Consider the following 15631-nt stretch of genomic DNA (forward strand, 5'->3'; position numbering starts at 1 on the left):
AACAAACAGCAGCAGCCACAACAACAACAAACAACAGCAGCCACAACAACAACAGCAGCCACAACAAACAGCAGCAGCCACAACAATAGCAACAACAACAACAACAGATGCTACATCAGCCACAACAATAGCAGCAGCTACAACAACATCAATAGCATCAACAACAGCACTTACAACAACAGCAGCAACATCAGATACAACAGCAGTAATAGCAGCAGCAAGAACAATACAAGTAACGGCAGCAGCTAGGATGCAGCAACAGCAGCAGCAACAGCAGCAGCAACAGCAGCAGCAACAGCAGCAGCAACAACAGCAGCAGCAACAGCAGCAGCAACAGCAGCAGCAACAGCAGCAGCAACAGCAGCAGTAATGATGATGATGGCAGAAATCGCAGTAGCAGTAGGGGTGGTAGAGCATCACAACCTGCGAAATAATGATGATGAGTGTTGTGATGATGGTGATGATGACGACGATGGGTGGTGATGGTGGTTGTAGTGTCAATGATGATGTTGATAACGATGATAATTGCTGTCATGGCAATGATGATGGGAGGTGGAAGTGTCAGTGGTGATGGTGATTGATGGCGGTGGTTTGTGGTGTCAGTGGCAAGAATGACGTTGGATGTTGCGGTGATGAGGATGGTGGTGGTGGTGGTGATGATGATCGTGGTTGTGATGCTAATAATGGTGATGATGATGGTGATGGTGATAACGATGATGGTTGTGATTTCACTCCTGATAATTATGATGATGATTTTGATAGTTTTGATGCTGAAGATGCTGCTGCCGATTCTGGTGGTGGTGAAATGCTGATGAAGATGGATGTGACAACGATGGTGATGATGATGGTTATGATTTTCCTGCTCATAATTATGATGATGATTTTCATAGCTGTGATGCTAACGATGCTGATGAAGATGGCTATGACAACGATGGTGATGATGATGGTTATGATTTTCCTGCTCATAATTATGATGATGATTTTGATAGCTGTGATGCTAACGATGCTGATGAAGATGGCTGTGACAACGATGGTGATGATGATGGTTATGATTTTCCTGCTCATAATTATGATGATAATTTTGATAGCTGTGATGCTAACGATGCTGATGAAGATGGCTGTGACAACGATGGTGATGATGATGGTTGTGATTTTCCTGCTCATAATTATGATGATGATTTTGATAGTTGATGAGGCTAACGATGCTGATGAAGATGGCTGTGACAACGATGGTGGTGGTGGTGATGATGCTCGTAGTTGTGGTGCTGTAGCTCATGGTGATTGCAGATGGAGATTCTTGTTGCGATTATAATAATAATACTGTTTCTGCTGCCGATGTTGGTGAGTGTAATGATGCTACTGCTGATGACGATTGTTGATAAAGATGCTGATGATTGATGATGATGCTGCAGCTGCTTGTGATGGTGGTGGTTTATGATTCTGCTTGTGATGGTGGTGGTTATGATTCTGCTTGTGATGGTGGTGGTTATGATTCTGCTTGTGATGGTGGTGGTTATGATTCTGCTTGTGATGGTGGTGGTTATGATTCTGCTTGTGATGGTGGTGGTTATGATTCTAATTGTGATGGTGGTGGTTATGATTCTGGCAATGCTGCTGCTGATGGCGAAAATTATGTTATCGGTTGTGATGTTACTGCTGATGGTGATGATGGAAATGGCAGTCATGATGATGATTATGCTTTGCAATAGTGATACGGTTTGCTGCTACTGCTGCTCATAATGATGGCAGTGATGATGATGATGGTGATATTGGCGGTGGAGATGTTTGTGCTGCTGCTACTGCTGATTATATATTTTTTTAAACACAATTTCTGAACACTGGCCCAAAACCCAAAACGTCAAAGGGCCAGCGACAAACGTCACTCGTACCAAACCTTGCAATAGACACGATTGTGTAACACATGTTTTCAATTGAGCCAGGCTATTATTGTAAGAGCTTCGGGGAAAAGAGACGACGGTGATGGGAGCAGGGAATTCAAAAGTGGAGTGGCGCGAGGGCAGAAGCAGAGAAATAAGTGTTGTGATCTGCGGCGTGGGTGATTGATGATGAGTATGCTGCTGGTTATGATGATGATGATGCGGCTAGTGCTGATGATTATGTTGAATACGATGGTGGTTGTGATGCTGGCGATGTTACTACAGGTGATGATACCGACGAAGACCACAACGGTGGAGGTGCTGGTGATCATCACGTTCGTGGAAGGGACATTCATGCAATTGACGCCGCTGCTGCTGCTGCTCCTGATGATTCTTATGGTGATGATGGTGTTGCTGATGATATCGGTGGTAGAGTTGCTGCTGATGATGATACTGCTGTCTGATGATGATACTGCTCTTAATGATGATGGTTCTTATTGGTGGTGCTAATGATGTTAGTGATAAGAGCTGCTTATAATGTTGCTGCTGCTGCCATTGATGCTCGTGGTTGGGATGGGGATGTTGCGGCTGATGATGATTCTGGTGGTTACGATGCTGATGCTGCTGCTGCTGATGACGCTTTTAAAGATTATAATGAGTCACGCATCACCAATCACAGCACGCGCCGACACGCGCCGATGTGCACAATGCAGGGATAGCGTTCGATCAGATTCCTAACCTAATGGTTCATCTCTATTGATTATCGCAACCGTAATGAATTGCGCAAAATCAACATTCTCATGGCAAGCCATTAAGCTGTGCGCGCGCGCGTGCCGTATTCATCTTCGGTAAAGCCGCACCGAGGGGGGCGAAAGGCAGCAGTGCATGACATGTGTGCACCAGTGCGCGTCCTGGCAGTGCACGCAACATACACGGGGGTACTGGAAACTGTTGCTGGACCAGCATCATCATCATCGTCGTCGTGAGCAGTAGCACGTTCATCAGCAACGGCAACATCGTCCATGAGCAGCAGCAGTAGCATAGCTGCCGTCATCAGCAACAACATCATCAGCAGCAGCAGTGGTATCAGCAGAAGCACCGTCATCAACAGTTGCAGCATTATTAGAAGCATGAGCAGTATCAAAGGTAGCAACCTGCATCAGCATCATCATCAGCAGCAGTAGGATCAGCAGTGGTTCGTTCATCATCAGCAGCAACAACAGCATCAGCGGCAAGATATGAGTAGCAGTAGCACCCTCGCCGTATTCATCAGCAGCAGCAGCAGCTGCAGCATCATTATCAGTCGCAATGACATGAATGCAATCATCATCCGTTGCAGCAGCAATAACTGCAGTAGCAGCGTCAACAGAACAACATGCGCTACAATGAATTATCAGCAGCAGTTGCAGCATCACGAGTATAACCATCACAGTTAGTATCATCAGTAGCAGCAGTGGAATAAGCTGTATCAGCACCATCAGCAGCAGCAGTATCAGCAGCAACGCTTTCGCCACTGACACCATCATCATCAACACCACCATACTAATCAGTGTCACTGTAATCACCAGCATCATCAGCAGAAGAATCAGCAGCATCATTATCACGAGCAACAACGTACTTACCAACACTATCATCATCAGCAGGACTATCAGCAGTAGCACCATCATCATCAGCAGTATCAACACCAACAGAAGCCTCACTGATATCACCATCAGCAGGACTATCAGCAATAGCACCATCATAATCATCATCATCATCAGCAGTATCAACACCAACAGAAGCCTCACTGATATCACCATCAGCAGGGCCAGCAGCATCACAAGAATCATAACAATCAGCATGAGCTTCGACCAGCATCATAACCACCAGCACAATCACGATCAGCAGCAGCAGCAGCAGCGTTGTATATCAGTGGCCTAAGGTTATGTGCCCATGACTGATAATGATGATGATGTATGCGTAAGCAGCACGTGTGTATATAAAGTATGTGGAATTGTATATAACGCATGTCCACACAAACATCACAGTAGCCCGCGTACTAAGTAGTGGTACGCAGCGTTTTGCATGTGTGTCGGCACGGTAAGTGATAAGACACAAACAGTCGACTCAAAACTCAACACATTCCTCAATAACACTGTGGACTTAAAAGGAAAACAGTATACAATTTGCGACGTTTCAGGCATTGGCCCTTCTGTACATCAGCAGCAGTGTCATCACAACGTGCTATGCAGAAGGGCTATTGCCTGAAACGTCGCCTGTTATATATGTTTTCCTTTTAAAGGCAGCAGCAGTATCCACGTGTACATATGTGCATGTACATGCATGTGCGTACACGTACGGATGTGTGTACATGTGTATGTTTATACATGTGTGTGCACAGGTGCATGTATACTTAAGCATGTGTGTACATGTGTATGTATTACATTCGCGTGTGTATACATGCGCATACACGTGCACCCCCGATTAGCATGGCTGGCTACGTACGGTGCGAACGAAGTTCAACATACATACATATGTATGCGCATGCATGTGTGTATACGCGCGCACGTAAAACATATGTATGTCTATCTGTGCGCGTGCATGCATGTGTGCACACACGTGCACGTGCGCATATACGAGTGCACGCATGTGTGTGTGTGTGTGTGCACGCATGTGTGTGTGTGTGTGTGCACGCATGTGTGTGTGTGTGTGCACGCATGTGTGTGTGTGTGTGCACGCATGTGTGTGTGTGCACGCATGTGTGTGTGTGTGTGTGCACGCATGTGTGTGTGTGTGCACGCATGTTTGTGTATGCATCTGCACGCATGTGCGTACACGTACATGCGTGTGTGTGTACACCTGCATGCAATGTACGCGTTGCCGCGTACAGGAGAGCGTGATTTCCTCACCTGCATCTCTGCCCTGTCTCTCTCCACCACTGATCGAAGCCGTCGTCCGCGCGCGAACAGGAACGTATAAATACCACGCACGCGCGCACGTACTCACACACGCACCCTCTCACTCACTCACACACACAACCCCTAACGCTATATATATAGCCACGCCACCCCGCCCGGTAACAATAACGCGCCAGCCAGCATCTGTCGCACGCACGGCCGCTGCAGTTGCTTTGCTTCGTATTGCGGCTGCTGCTGCTGATGATGGTGGTGGTGGCTGGCTGGATGCTGATGATGATGAAGTGTTACTATTGCTGCTGCTGCTGCTGCTGGTGGCTTGGTGATGGTGGTGGTGGGGGGGGGGGATCTCAGTTCCTCGCTGGTTTGACGTTGCTAATAAATAAATAAACCATCGCGCAAATTACATTTCAAATGAGCAGCTCCTCCTCTGTCTATTGCCGTCGGCCCGGGGAGTGCAGCCGTATGGCGTGCGGTATTGCGCGGCGCGGGGGTTGGTGATGGTGGTGGTGCTGGTGATGATGATGGTGGTGGTTCTGGTGGTGTGCTGGTGCTGGTAGTGCTGGTGGTGGTGGACTATGGGAACCGGGGGGGGGGGGGTTGCTCGTATTAATGCACCCCTCCCCTTCTCCACTCCCCCCCCCCCATTCCCAATCCCCATCGTATCATTCCACCCCGCCTCCCACTCCCTCCAATCTCGAGTCCCCCTCCCGCCCCTTGATGCTTCTCTCGTCGCGGCAGCCCACCGGGTCGGGCTAAACACGCGGCATATTCATTCATTACAAGTGTCTGCCTTCCGCTCCCTTCTGAGTGATGTTGTACTCTACTTCTACTGCAACCCCCTACCCCCCGTTACCCCGTTCTCCCCGCCTCCCTTAACGTGTACCCAAGAAATGTGTGTGCGGGTTAGCGAACTCCGAGCCAGTCCTGGGCCTCCCCTAGATCGACTCAGCCTCAATTAAGTACCTGGTGCGACGTGTAAACATCGCCACTTGGGAGACAAAGGCGGCCGGGCGTGGTATATGCCACCTACCCCCTCGTGTACCGTGCGGGCCTTCATAGGTGCTCGCTAACAGCACTTGCCCCGAAAGTCTCTTAAGACGAAACGGGAGGGGGGGGGGGGGGTCTTTGTCCGTGTGGTGCCGTTTGAAGGGTGGGTGTGGTGCCGTGTCTGGGTATTTGTGCGATGTGTGGGGTATGTGCGTGGGTGTGGGGTGTATATGCGGCGAGGTGTGTGGGTGTGGGGTATATGTGCGATGAGGTGTGTGGGTGTATATGCGGCGAGGTGTGTGGGTGTGGGGTATATGTGCGATGAGGTGTGTGGGTGTATATGCGGCGAGGTGTGTGGGTGTGGGGTGTATGTGCGATGAGGTGTGTGGGTGTACGGGTGTGTGTGGTGATGGGGAGCGGTAGTGTAATGGTTAGCGCGCTGCACTACGAACTTGGCGACCCGAGTTCGATTCCCGCTCACGGCAAACACCAGTGACGATTATCTGAACCGATCCCGGGCCTCCCTCTAGGTCGACTCAGCCTCAAATGAGTACCTGGTGTGGTGTGTAAACATCGCCGCTAGGGAGACAAAGGCTGTCGGGCGTGGTGCTGGCCACCCCACCCCCTCGTGTACCGTTCTGGCCTTCATAGGTGCTCGCTAACAGCACTTGCCCCTACAGTCTGTTAAAGCTATACGGGGGATCTTTATCTTTGTGGCGAGGAGTGTTCGTGGGCGCGTGATTACAGTGCGCAGTTAAAAATTCCGTGAGTGAACTAAAACTGTTTAAGGTGGGTTGCGTGCACTCGGTGCCAGAGGTTAGGTCAGGGTTATGGTCAGGGGTGGGGCTGGCGTTAGGGTCCGGTTTAATTACGGCCACGGGAAGGACGAGTGTTTGAGATCATCTGGTTGGGATGTTGGGCAGGGCTCGGATTTGCTCGGCAAGTAGGGCTCGGGGAACGGCTCGCGTCCGGTTGACAGTGCCCAGTGTGATGAAGTATGGCCACACAACCCCACGGCATGAAGGGAGGCCTTCATCCAGCAGTGGATTAAAAAAAACTACTATGGATTATTTCATTGCGATTGTTAGCGAGCGTCTATTCAGCGAGGCGTGGTCAGCACTCTGGACAGCGGCACGCGCACCCAAGCAGCTTCAGTTTATCCACTATTCGGTGATTATACCAATGTCAGCCAAGACGCTTGTGTGCTATGAAGAAGAGCCATTGCCCGAAACGTCGCCTATCATATACATTTCATTATGAGATCGTGTTTATTGTCGAATGTGTTGAGGTTTTTTTGTTATTTTGTTATTCGTGTTTGTGCAATGCCGGTGTCCACAAATCCACTGTCCAAGGTCATTGTTTTCGCCGGAGTCTACCTAGCGGAGGCACAGGCTAGGTTCAGATTGTTGACAACTGCCACTCGTGCTGCTGGATGAAGGCCTCCCCAAGCCACCACCGTCTCTCACGGACTTACGATGTAAACAATCCATCCAACACCTGCACACAAGCTGACTGCGATTGCGCCATCTCTGGCGCGGGTTGGATGTCCTCTTGAACGCATTCGCCCCTTTAGCTGCCACTAAGTAATTGGTCTCGACCACGAGCCACTCAACTTTTCTTAGCAGTCACCACGATTAAATCAATGAGAAACACACAGAGGCACGCGTAAATGAGAGAACACACGCAAGTTAGGCAATGATGTTTTCCTAATTTTTGTTGAAATTAGAGAAATACAAACGCATCTACCTTCTGTCACTAACACTGCCTTGTAACTGCCAGAGGTGTGGACTCGAGTCATGTGACTTGGACTCGAGTCAGACTCGAGTCATGAATTTGATGACTTGCGACTCGACTTGGACTTGCATAACAATGACTTTGTCCCACCTATGAGATGTGGACTCGAGTCATGTGACTTGGACTCGAGTCAGACTCGAGTCATGAATTTGATGACTTGCGACTCGACTTGGACTTGCATAACAATGACTTTGTCCCACCTCTTGTAACTGCCCAATAAATAGTGGCTTCATGTTTTGGGTGAGCATGCAGAGAGTTTCCCTGGCTCGTCATAGTGACAGCCAATCAATATTTGTGGAATTTAATCTAACTTTTGCACCTTGCTGTTTGAAAGAATTACGCAAACACTTGCTGGCAGAGTGTGATCTACGCCTCTGTTAGGCGTGACTTGTGTTTGGCACGGCTTGGTCCTCTGTGCTTCCTCTGACCAAGGCCGGATGAAGATTGTGTAGGCCCCTGGGCTACAGGTACTGTGAGGCCCCCAGTAATATTTTCAAAAGGAAAACAAAGTTAAATAATATTATTTGGCGCTTTCGGTAAAGTCACGTAGATAGAAACAAAATTAAGTGAATAAAAATATGTGTGCTATGAAGAAAGCCATTGCCCAAAACGTCGCCTATCGCTTGTGTTGCGATCGAAACGTCATGATATTTGTATTCACTTTATTTATTTATTATTATTTTTCTATACTCTTTGGGTTTTTTCGGTAAAGTCACGTCGGTGAAAAATTAATTAAAATGAAAACAAATTAAATTCAATTAAATCACGACGTTTCGGAAGCAACCCAAGTAAACGTCATCAGGTGTTGACTGCTCCAGCAAAATTACTGAGGCGTCTGAGCAGCGTTATTACGAGACACCGTGTTTATATAGGGTGTTAGGGGGGGGGGAGTCAAGGGGTCGGGGGGGGGGCTGTGGCAAGCAGTGTGCACGATGGTCCACAGGACGTCTGCCCAACGTGGAAGAGTGGGCCGATATACCCCTAGAGGGAATGCCTCACCACCAGCATTTGGCATGGGTAAAGGCTGCACCTTTACCTTTCTTACCCATCTGTTGCCAATGAGCCGCCGAACTTCTTTTGTCCAGAGAAGATCTCCGAGCTCTGCGTCTCAACCGCACAACGATGCAGTCCCCCCCCCCCGACCCCAGGTCACCCCCTTGCCAAATAGACTTTCGTCTCAGTGCGTTCCCGGCCGGCGAAATAAAATCAATCGATCAATCAATACAACTGCCCTTTCTCCACTCTAAAGAGGGGGCCCATTGCCAGAAATGTCAAGACTCCTGCATCTTGTCTCTTCAAAGCAATGCCGATGATGAAAGTGGCGAGGGATGTTTTTTTTTCTTCTTTTTCTTTCTGTGCCTCCCGCCGAGAAAAGTTCAGCGACCTTGGGAAGGACGCGGCGATAAGAGGGCGACCGAAGGCCGACGGCCAGAACCCGGGTTGAGAGTCGCAGGCGAATGAGAAAGTGCCGCAGGGAGGACGCCCCGCTGCGGAGATGGAGCGATGCCCTTCGGCTCGCGTTCGAGATGGCGACGGCGGTGGCGGCTAGGGGGAGGCTTTCATCCAGCAGTGGATTGGTCATGACTACTGCTGCCGCTGCTGATGATGATGATGACGATAATGTACTTGTAGATTTGAAGTTTTCGTGACTGCAAGGATTCGTACTCTTTGGGTTTTTTTCGGTAAAGTCACGTAGGTAAAAAATTAAAATAAATTAAATCACGACGTTTCGGGCGCAACACACTTAAGCGGTTGTGCTTTCGCTAAGTTGTCCCCACCTGAAGAAGGACGCTTGTGTTGCGCCCGAAACGTCGTGATTTAATTCATTTAAATTTTTTACCTGCGTGACTTTACCGAAAAAACCAAAGAGTACGATAACGTACGTTCTATTAAATGTTGATGACGGAAGCGGTCCGTTCGCTTGCACACAGCAGCCTGCGTGCAGTCTGCTCGTATTCCTTCTAAATACAACGACAAAGGAAGAAAAAGAACCACCACCACGCGCACGAACGTGGACCACCCCAATGCCTTCCGATTCGCGCGCGCGCGCCCTCGGATGCATTTGATGACGTCATAGTAACGGCGGTGCTCGAGCGGGGCGAGCAGCGCGTTCGGAAGCTGCGGGGGGACCCCCCCACCTCCCCAGGGCCCACGGATAACAGCTCAGCCAGCCGGGATGTCGAGACGGGAATCCCTTTTTATCGCTGAGGTTGTTGTTCATCTTCTTGGTTCTTTCGGTAAAGTCACGTAGAAGGGAAATAATGAAATAATAAAAATAAAACGTAATATTTTATTATGTTTTATTTTTTAATAAAACATCATGTTTTATTATGTTTAATTTTTATTATTTTATTATTTCCCTTCTACGTGACTTTACCGAAAGAACAAAATAAAACATATTTATTATTTTTATTTTTAAATAAAACATAATATTTTATTTTGTTTTACTTTTAAATAAAACATTATTTTATTATGTTTTATTTTTACTATTTTATTATTTCCCTTCTATGTGACTTTACCGAAAGAACCAAGAAGATGAATCCCTGCAGTCACGAAAGCTATAAATCGGGGTTGTTGTTGTTATTGTTGATTTTGTTTTTTTGTGCTGTTGTGTGGTGTCCCCCACACTTTGGCCAGTTTTCAAATGGGGTAATTCCGTGGCGCGGATGCTGGATCACGTTCATCACAGTTATTGTGCGACTTCCTCTTGCTACAGACGGACGGACACGCACGCACGCACGCGCGCGAAGAGCCGATCCATTAAAGCGTTCAAGCGTCGTTAAGAAGATGAAGAAGAGAGAGAGAATAAAGCGACGAGGAACGATGCTTAGAAACGGTGGGCGGCTACACGGCACCGTATCTCGAAGCATTTTAAATTAACATAGAAAAGAGAGCACCCATGATTCAGGCACGGGGTAGCGATAACAGATTAGAGAACACGACGACAACACACGTATGAGCTCCCTTATCGCCTAAATGCGACAACATTACCCGATCCACGGTAACCCCCCTTCCCACCTCGTCCCCCCGGTCCAAAATTTACGATCCTCTCGGCTCGGTCGCCCGCAATCATCGAGTTGCGATGCGCGACTCGGGGGGCGGGGGGGTCATCGTCGCATATTTACACAGAGAGGAGGCCCCCAGCGCTTCGCATTCTCTCACTCGAACGTTCTCCCAGGTTTGCTGCTGAGACTGGAGTAGCCGCCCATGTGACGAGCAGTAGCCAGAGCGATAGCGAGGTGGATGCGGTGTGCCGGAGTAATTTGTATAAGTTCGCCGACAAACGAAAGCGCCGCTCGAGCAACTTTGCCCGCAGACGCCATCGACGCCTCCCGCGCGCGGACTCGGTGACTTCGGCGTTCACGTCGCACGCGCGCCGAGTCGTCAGGCGCGCGTTGTTTGGCTTCGACTTAGGAACATCGCAAAGATGCTGCGATGTTGTTGGTTTTTCCCCTCCCCTTCTGCACGGATGGAGCGTCGGCGCAAACGCGCTCCGAATTCCGGGCGGCCTCCGATCCCCGTCGCCGGTACGCGTGTCGAACTTCTTTCGCACCGCACGTAGCCAGCCGTGTTGGTCGCAGGCGCGGGGGAAGGACGACACAACCGCACACAACAAAAAGCCGACAAGCGGGTCACGTGAGTGGCGAGCGATATCTGAACGGTGGATTGACCGAGACGGCTGTAACTAATGATTATGACACCGTCCGGGTTTTTTCTCTCTCTCTCTTTTGAAATCCGCAACACCGCCCACAGTGAATCCTGCGAGAAGACATCGGACGGAGAGAGGGGAGCAAGCGGAACGGGCGATGGGGGTTGCTCTCGCTCTCTCTGTGTGTGTGTGTGCTCACTCGTCCACGTGGAATTCAAGACCCGCCGCCGCTCTTTGATTTGAATTAGAAATGAGAGGTACCACGGAGGCTTCCTTAAAACATTTCCTTTAAATTTCGATTTAAAGCTTTCGTGACTGCAGGGATTCATCTTCTTGGTTCTTTCGGTAAAGTTACGTAGAAGGGAAATTAAAAAAAAAGCGTACATACGCTCCAAGATTGGTGGTGTTTCATTCTTCACCTGAGGACGGCTGCTTGCGTTGTGGCCGAAACGTCGTGAAAATTATTTTATTATGTTTTATTTTTATTATTTTATTATTTCCCTTCTACGTGACTTTACCGAAAGAACCAAGAAGAACATTTCCTTTGTTTAGGGGGCTCCCACCGGTGACCGCAGTGGCAGCCACGGGTCTACGAAGGCAAATCAACGACGACGCGAATTTACACGACGAGTGCGAGCGGCATCCTGGCGCGGTGGTGCCGTCAACACGGCGTCAAACGCGGCATAGAAATGCGCAAAGCCAGACCAAAGGTTCCCCGTACAACCTGCAACTGACTGTCGGGGCAAGTGCTGTTAGCGATCGCAGCTATGAAGGCCGGCACGGCGAACGAGGGGGGTGCTGGTGGTGGAGGGTGGCCAGCTCCAACGCCCGGCCGCCTTTGTGTACACATTGCAGCGGGGAAGAATTTGAGGCTGAGTCGACCTCGGGGAGGCCCAGGACCGGTTCAGATAGTCGTGACCGGTGTTGGCCGTGAGCGGGGGATCGAACCCGGGCGAATGAGTTCAAGTGAAGGCGAGTACGAAAATCCACATTCACTGCCCGAAAAAACCCATCACTCGCAGTCTCGCCGGGCAGCGGTGGCCATATGCACGAAGGGTGTTTGGTGGCTCGCACAAATGTCGTGAAACTCTTTTCCCGCGGGTGTCAACTCAACTAACAACTACATCTAAACTGATTTTTGTTGTTGTATACATGACCTTGAAAGGTCCCCACCGAGCTTTCTAGCTCTTTTTTTTTAAGAAGCGACCTGGCCACACATAATAAATAGCCCATCGAATTGGCATATCGTCATGCGGAAATTCATAGCAGCGAAATACTCTTGAACGGGATTGCAGTACAGCAGGTGTGGACTAATCTCCCTCTGTTCTATCTGTGATAGAACACAGAGTTGCACCCCTCCCACGCGATATGTTTTGTTCTAATAATAATGCAATTTATAACGCGCGCAAATTTGCGGCCGCAACGGCCGCAACTCAGAGGCGCGGAGCCAAGCTCAGAGTCGCTCGAAAGCGTGGTCATAGAGGTGAGTTTTTAAGACAGGTGGTTCCTACCAGTAAGAGTCCATGTGATTGTCTCTTAGCTGCGCCTGTCCTCAGATCCACGCGTTACTGCTGCTGCTGTCTCTTCAGTGCAAGTCGCAGCGACTGTGCCATGCCCTTCGTCACTGTCAATCGTTTACCCGATCCATGCCGTCACAGCGGGTTACGTTCATTGCCTCGTGATGACCTTGATTCGACGCGATGGAATGTTGCTTACGGTTATCGCGTTCTTTTATTTTTTTCAAAAGCCACTCCGACCTGCTCTCTAGTTAATAGTTTCCATCCTCACCCACCTTCAATAATAAATACCCTAGATACACATAATCCCGCATATCAGTGTAAATGTAGTGCGCGTGTGCGCGCGCATAAATAACCACGACACATGCATGAAGATCGCCGTCAAGTAGAATCCTATTTACTTAGGGTGTGATGATGGAAATCCGATTCGGGCCCCCACATGGGATTAAACAAAAAATGCGTATAATGTAGTTTTATTGCGGAGAAGAGTAGCGGCCTCTAGCGCCTGGCGGGGTCACGCGAACACATTGCATAATGACGCACGATACGCACGATAACACGCAAAGCTGTCAACCCATCCGCTTTAGTCCGTATGCTTGTCCAGGGAATTGAGTTTTCAGGTCCATCTGGCGTACAGCCGTCTCAATACGGGCAAACCCCCCCACCCCCCATATTTTTTGTGTCTATTTGTTTGTGTTTCTCCCTCTTGTGATGGGACTTTGTAGGATGAACGTTGAGATTTATAAGGAACACGGCTTGACCAGCAAGGTCTGAATTGGCCTGTAATAAGGCAGGGCACTGATAAGGAGTTGCAAGGTTCTTGTTTTACGAAGAGCCTTCACTGTGAACACCAACACTCATCTTGAGGCCCGAACTCCGTGTTCTCTCAAAGCCGTCTCTTCCCCTTGTGCGATCATCCCCTTTCATATTTCTCCCCCCCCCCCCTTTCTCGAAGGTTCGCTCACCCCCCATTTCCATCACCCCATCCTCGTCCACCAATGGTTGTCAACCGTGACCCCGACAGTCCACCCTCGTCTCCTGCCTTTGACGTGTCCATTTCTCCACCAATCGGTTTGATGCCCTGACCGCAAACAATCTTCTTTGTAGATCAGGGGTGGGGAACCTTTCTTCTGCCAAGGGCCATTTGGATATTTATAACATCATTCGCGGGCGATACTAAATTATCAACTTAAAAAATTTTCCCGTTATATTTGGTCAAACATTTAATGAACTCACCCCTAATGCGATGGCTGGAACTGCTTCTCTTTGGGTGATGCGTGTGATGTTAGCTGGTATTGATGATGTTGCTACTCGCAGCTGCTTTTCCAGGTTTGCTCCTCGATTTATTGAATTTCGAGTCCCGCCTGCGATTCGCTTGGCAGGGCCAGACCCAAATGATTTCGCGGGCCTCATACGGCCCGCGGGCCGCACGTTCCCCACCCCTGTTGTAAAACAAGGTAAGCGGTCTGTTTTGTACACTTACTCTTTAGTTCTTTCGGTAAAGTCACGTAGGTATAAAATAAAAAAATAATGAAAAAATAAATAATTAAAAAAAACGGAATCAAAATAAATCAAATCACGACGTTTCGGAAGCAACACAAGCCTCCGTCATCAGGTGGGACAGCCACAGCAAGAAATAATTTGCTAAGGCCAGAGGGGGGGGGAGAGGGGGTAGGAGCCAGGGGGGAGAGAAGTAGAGGGCGAGGGGGGGGGCGTGTGGAGGAGGGGAGGGGAGGGCGGGTTGAGTGAGCTTCAACCACCTGGTACTCAACACGGCTGGTGCAAACAATGCCGGAGCTGGGAGAGATGCCGGGGGCGAGGGAGTAGGGGGGGGCTCAGCCACCTGGTCAACGATACCGCCGGAATGACACAATGCCGGAGTGGTGTACTGAGCGGCTCTGGGGGGTGGAGTAGAGTGTTGAAGAGACTGGAGATACGGGTATGAAAGAAACTACAAAGCAACTAAGATTTTACCTGGTTAATAACATCCTTCCAATGATTGCTCCATTTGAATCCATCCTCTCGGTTGAAGTTATGTCTGTATTTATATAATTCTGGATGGCTTCGTGAACAAATCTTTGATAGTAGCCTGACGGTTTGCAGAGTACCTTGGTCTCGGAAACACATTCCTGCGGAGGGAGCTGGTAGGAACGTTGGGTTGCTCGGTCAATGGCCAGGGTCAACGGCGGCGTGGTGTATTCCGCGAATATGCCCGACTGTGAGGGCGGGCACAAGCCGGCGTGCGTAGGTTAAACGTTGAGTATAGCCCCACCCTCCCCACCCAGCCCCAGCCTCCCCACCCAGCCCCTGCATCCCCACCCAGCCCCTCCCTGCACGACGGACGGACGGACGGACAGAATAATCCCCTGTGGGCTGGTGTAACCAGGAGGTTCCTACCAGTAGCAATATCATGAGAGCCCACAGCGTTGTAGCAGTGATCAGCTACGGCGGAAGAACCAGTTCTGCCATGTTTCAAATCCGCCTTGTGCTCGCGAATACGGTCCGATACATGTCGTTTCGTTTCCCCAATGTAACAATCACCACAAATGCAACTGAGCTTGTAGACTCCAGCGAATTGCAAGTCAGGAATGACATCCTTTACGGATGGGATTAGATCACGGATTTTGTGTACCGTACCGAATCGGACCTGGATCTTGTGATTGTTTAAGATTTTGGAAATCTTTTTGGTAACGCCTGCTATGTATGGCAACGTGATGGTTTTAATCGGAGTCTCAAGGGGTTGTTTCTCCATGGTTGGAGAAACAGCTTTGCGGATAATGCGGTCCGAATATCCATTCATCTTAAGGGTCTGGTGTACGCGTTCCAATTCACTCGCTAGGTGGTGTTGGTTATACCTACGTGACTTTACCGAAAGAACTAAAGAGTATGGATCATTGCAGTCACGAAAAC

Source organism: Lampetra planeri, chromosome 37 (assembly GCF_965212315.1).
Source record: "Lampetra planeri chromosome 37, kcLamPlan1.2.h2, whole genome shotgun sequence".
NCBI classification, from domain to species: domain Eukaryota; kingdom Metazoa; phylum Chordata; class Hyperoartia; order Petromyzontiformes; family Petromyzontidae; genus Lampetra; species Lampetra planeri.